The sequence below is a fragment of the Dioscorea cayenensis genome, chromosome 1 (genome assembly GCF_009730915.1).
Source record: "Dioscorea cayenensis subsp. rotundata cultivar TDr96_F1 chromosome 1, TDr96_F1_v2_PseudoChromosome.rev07_lg8_w22 25.fasta, whole genome shotgun sequence".
Taxonomy (NCBI): domain Eukaryota; kingdom Viridiplantae; phylum Streptophyta; class Magnoliopsida; order Dioscoreales; family Dioscoreaceae; genus Dioscorea; species Dioscorea cayenensis.
In genome coordinates this window covers 8,325,728-8,331,101 of record NC_052471.1, presented here as the reverse complement: position 1 = coordinate 8,331,101, position 5,374 = coordinate 8,325,728, and the positions used below count along the sequence as shown (strand labels likewise).

Below are 5,374 nucleotides of genomic sequence, written 5' to 3'. Positions count from 1 at the left end.
GATTGGAGTATGTCCTCCCCCACAACCTGTGCAAGTAGTGATAGCCACCAATCTATTAGAAGTTAGAAAGTTCTAACTTCTTGCTCAATGATTCCACTTGGGCTGCCAAAGAAGTCACTACATCAATTTCGTTGAATTCGGCTACTTTCTTCTTCTCTAGCGCATTCCACTAGTAGCTGTTCAATACCATTTCCTCTGCCAACTGTCTGGGCTTCTTCAAGGGTCTTGTTCCCTATTGTACCTCCTTCGGTTGCATCTAGAAGCTGTCTTGTACTTGGATTCAACCCGTTGTAAAAATGTTTGCATGATCATCCAATCCTGGAAACCATATTGTGGACACTTCCGCATGAGGTCCTTGAATCGCTCCCATGTCTAAAACAATGATTCGAGCTCTATCTGTGTGAATGAGGATATCTCATTACGAAGCCTTGCTGACTTTTCCGTGGGAAAGTATCTCGCAAGAAAAGCTTCGACCATTTCATTACAAGTCCTGATGGAAGCCTTTGGCAATGTATGAAGCCACTGCTTGGCTTTTCCTTTGAGAAAGAATGGGAAATCCCTCAATATGATAGCATCATCCGATACTCCATTAATCTTCAACATATCACAAACTTCTAGGAAGTTCTCAATATGATTGTTCGGATCCTCATTACCCAAACCATTGAATTGCACTGACTGTTGAATCAGTTGGATTAATGTCGGTTTAGCTCAAAGTTAAGAGTTGTGATGGGGGATTTCACAATACTCGATTGTATTACCAAAACTGGAAAGCTGGCATAGTTGAAAAATGTTTACTGTTACTCATTATCAAACCCTTACCTTTTACTTTAGCTCGGATTAATAGTTCTTGCACAGGTTCTTTTGTGAAGGGTTCCTTCGGGTCATAACTTGGAACTACAACCAAAAAGGAAAGAAAAATTAGAATGATGATAGAAATAAGAAAATGTGAAATTGAAATGAATGATGAATAGCTAAAATAGATTATAAGTGCTTGTGTGATAAGAATACGAAGTGTTCTTTCCTTATGATAAGCATTACTTTTATCGGGTTTTAACGCTAATATATGTGCATTTATGTTACTTTCATGCATATAGGGTTGTGAAGCTGAATGTTAGAGAAAGAAGCCAATGTAGATCATGAATGAACCATTTGGAGAAAATCTTGAGAAGCTTGAAATGCGCAGACATAAGTCAGGTTCAAGATGCGAGAATGTGTGCAAACCTCCTTGTATTCAAGCATTCAAGCATTCCAGCTTGTGCATGTATAGCAAGATCTCCACCAATGTGTATGTTTATTGAAGAAGCAAAGAGATCTACGGCATAAACATGTGCCCGTTTATGTTACCTCAATGAAAGCTTGGATTCGGGAGTGTTTTGAGCCGGTATTGTAGCAAATACTGTAGTAGGTACTATTCATAGGCAGCCAAAGAAGGAGTAAAACAGAGAATCGACACCGGCATGTGGAAATTCCACACGTCCGTGCAAAAAATCCATAGGGACGTGATAAGTGCTTGTGCGATATGAATGCGAAGCGTTCATTCCTCATGTTGAGCATTACTTTTCTCGGGTTTGTACACTAATATGTGTGTTTTTATGTTACTTTCATGCAAGAAGGGTTGTGAGGCGGAGTATGAAGGAAAGAAGCCAATGTGGAGCACAATGCACTGATTTTGGAGGAAATCTTGCTAAGGTTCAAATGCGAAGACATAGGTCGGGTGTGAGATGATAGAGTGTGTGCCAACCTCCTCATATTCTAGTTGGCACATCCATTTGGAAGGGCACAAAGGCAGTCACACTCGAGCATTCTGACTTATGCACATAGAACAAGATCTCCACCAACTTGCCTATCATTGAAGAAGTAAGTGATCCACGACGTGAACGTGTGCCCGTTTGCGTTACTCCGATGAAAGTATGGATTCGGGAAGCTATTCAGGTCGGATACTGTAGCATAGCAATATAGCAACACACTGTTCACAGCCGGCCGAGAGAACAGAAGTCCAGAGAATCCACACGGGCGTGTGGAAATTATCCACGCCCGTGTGGAAATTCCGCACGGGCGCGTGAAGCATCCACGCCCGTGTAGTTGCCCTATTTAAAGCCAAATCAGCCCCGATTTTAGTATTCTTTTCTCCATCTTTTCCCAAACTTGAGAGTGGGCTTCTGCTAGGGTTTTGAGGGTTATTGGCCAAGGTTTTGGAGAGGTTCTACAGCTCCGACATCGTCATTTCTTACGAAGAACGTTGGTAGGGGAGCTTCCATCGAGGCGTATCCTATACCGGACAAGGGAATCCTTGGACGACGAGTAGAGGACTTTCCACAAGACCATCAACATGACTATTGAGGGGGTTTCTTTATAGATTCATTGGTTTTACATTCTATTTCTTTGATTGTACTTAGCTCCATGGAGAGCTAAACCCCTAGTGGGTACTTGGGTATTTGTGAACCCTAGGATATATTTGTTTCATTGAATCTCTTTGTTATGCTTTCAATTAATGGATGTTTATTGTGAGTTTTAACCTTGAATACTTGATTGTATGAACATTTCCCCTAGAGTGACACTAGGGTTGAGAGTTCTTGTTGGTAACCTTGTGAGTGAGTGACACACCATGAGCGTTAGACAAAGCTAGGTTGGAGGGGGTTGAGAGGGTGAGTTGAGAGGTATAGGAGCGTCCTCTTTCCCCTCCGACGTGATAGATTCTACCTCCATTCCTCATGTTCTTTGCGGCTATAATAGAGTGAATGGTCTAAGGTATGAACTTCCGCTGGGGCTTAGTTGCGCATGCAACGGAGTGAAGCGTTGAGGTAATCTTAGTATCTAGGGCTTAATCGTGGTTAGGGACCTTCCACCTGGACCAAAGGGTTAGGTCTATAATTAGGAAGAGATTTATCACTTGGAATCCGTAGAGCTCATTGCAACTCTATGCGACTGCGAGGTTGAGAGGTTATCTAATTTCTCCTCTGGGACTTGTATAGAGTTAGGCATAGTTGACCTTAGATTTGGGACTATGTAATTAAGGATTTCCACGACTCACCATTGCAATGATTAGGAAGCATAATAAAGGGTTCTTGCACTTGAAACAATTATCCTAGGCGGAGCATTATCCGGGTACCCCATCTTTATCGATTGCCTTACCCCTTTCTTTACTTTTGCTCACTTGTTGTTTTTATTGTTGAGATTTGAATCATTGTCACAGTTATCATCATTGATCTTTCACATAGCTAAGAAGCGAATTAAGTATTTTTATTAACTATTACCTATGGATTTGATACCCACTCATCCAGGATTATTGCTTCGACAAACCCGTGCACTTGCTTGATATACGCAAGGGGATCTTGTTAGGACGCCCACGTGGGTGTGTAAATCCCGATTCCAGACCTATTTAAGGCCGATTTTAGCCCCGATTTGAGTATTCTTTTTCTCTATCTCTTCCCCAACTTAAGAGAGGGCTACGGCTAGGGTTTTGAGAGGTATTGGATAGGGATTTTGGAGAGGTTCTATGACTCTAACATCGCGCTCCATTTGGAAGAAGGTTAGTGGGAGAGCTTTCGTCGGCACCGATCCGGCAAGGTGTATCCTAAGCCGGACAAAGGGACCCTTGGACAAGTAGAGGATGCTCAACAAGACCATCGCCACTACTATTGAGGAGGTTTTCTATGGATTCTTTGCTTTTACATTTGATATCATTGATTGTAATTAGTTCCATGGAGAGCTAAACCCCCTAGTGGGTACTTGGATATTTATGAACCCTACGATGTATTTGTTTCATTGAACCTTTTTATTATGCTTTCAATTAATTGATGTTTTATTTGAGTTCCATCTTGTATGCTTGATTGTATGAATACTCCCAAGTGGGTTGAGAGTTCTTGTTGGTAACTCTTGTGAGTGAGTGACACATGACAAGATCCCCTTGCGTATATCCCGCAAGTGCACGGGTTTGTCAAAGTAATAATCCCGGATGAGCGGGCTATCGAATCCGCAGGGAATAGGGAATAAAAATACTTAATTCGCTTCTTATCTATGTGAAAGATTAATGATGATAAGTGTGAAAATGATTCAATTCTCAACAATAAAAACAACAAGTAAGAGAGCAAAAGTAAAGAAGGGGGTAAGGCAATCGATAAAGATGGGGTACCCGAATAATGCTCCGCTAGGATAATTGTTTCAAGTGCAAGAACCCTCTGTTATACTTCCTAATCAATCTAATTGTGAGTCGTGGAAATCCTTAATTACATAGTCCCAAATCTAAGGTCAACTATGCCTAACTCTATGGATTCCAAGTGATAAATCTCGCACTCGCATAGAGTTGCAATAAGATCTAGGGATTCCAAGTGATAAATCACTTCCTAATTATAGACCTAACCCTTTGGTCCAGGTGGAAGGTAGAATCTATTATAGACCTAACCCGAATAATGCACGCGCAACTAAGCCCCAGCGAAAATTCATCCCTTAGACCATTCATTCTATTATGGCCGCAAAGAACTCGATGAACGGAGATAGAATCTATCACGTCGAAGGGGAAAGGGGATGCTCCTGTACCTCTCGACTCACCCTCTCAACCCTCTCCAACCTAGCTTTGTCTAACGATCGTGGTGTGTCACTCACTCACATGGTTACCGACAAGAACTCTCAACCCTAGTGTCACTCTAGGGAAAATGTTCATTCAATCAAGCATACATGGTTGGAACTCACAATAAACATCAATTAAGTGAAAGCATAATAAAAAGATTCAATGAAACGAATACATCCTAGGGTTCACAAATACCTAAGTACCCACTAGGGGTTTAGCTCTCCATGGAGCTAAGTACAATCAAAGGAATAGAATGTAAAAGCAATGAATCCATAAAGAAACCCATTCGATAGTCATGTCGATGGTATTGTGGAAAGTACTCTACTCGTCATCCAAGGATTTCCCCTACCAACCTTCTTCCTAAGGAATGACGATGTTGGAGCTATAGAGCTTCTCCAAAACTTTGGTCAATACCCCACAAAACCTTAGCCGAAGCCCTCCCACATGTTGGGGAAAAGATGGAGAAAAGAATACTAAAATTGGGGCTGATTCCGCTTTAAATAGGGCTGGAATTGGGCAACTACACAAGCGTGGATGCTTCACACGCCAGTGTGTAATTTCCACACGGGCATGGATAATTTCCACACACCTGTGTGGATTCTCTGAACTTCTATTTTCTCTGCCGGCAGTGAAGAGTGCTACTACAGTACTTACTGTCGTGTTGCTGCAGTGCTCTGCTATAGTATCCGGCTTGAATAGCTTCCCGAATCCATACTTTCATCAGAGTAACGCAAACGGGCACACGTTCACGTCGTGGATCACTTGCTTCTTCAACGATAGGCAAGTTGGTGGAGCTCTTGTTCTATG

The 5,374-nt window shown here is 42.0% G+C and overlaps 1 non-coding gene across 1 annotated transcript; it reads left to right on the top strand.

The window, feature by feature from the left end:
- Positions 1–322: 322 nt before the first annotated feature.
- On the top strand, positions 323–429 carry LOC120268280. Its single transcript, XR_005538897.1, has one exon. It is a non-coding gene; the product is annotated as a small nucleolar RNA R71 (small nucleolar RNA).
- Positions 430–5,374: the final 4,945 nt, after the last annotated feature.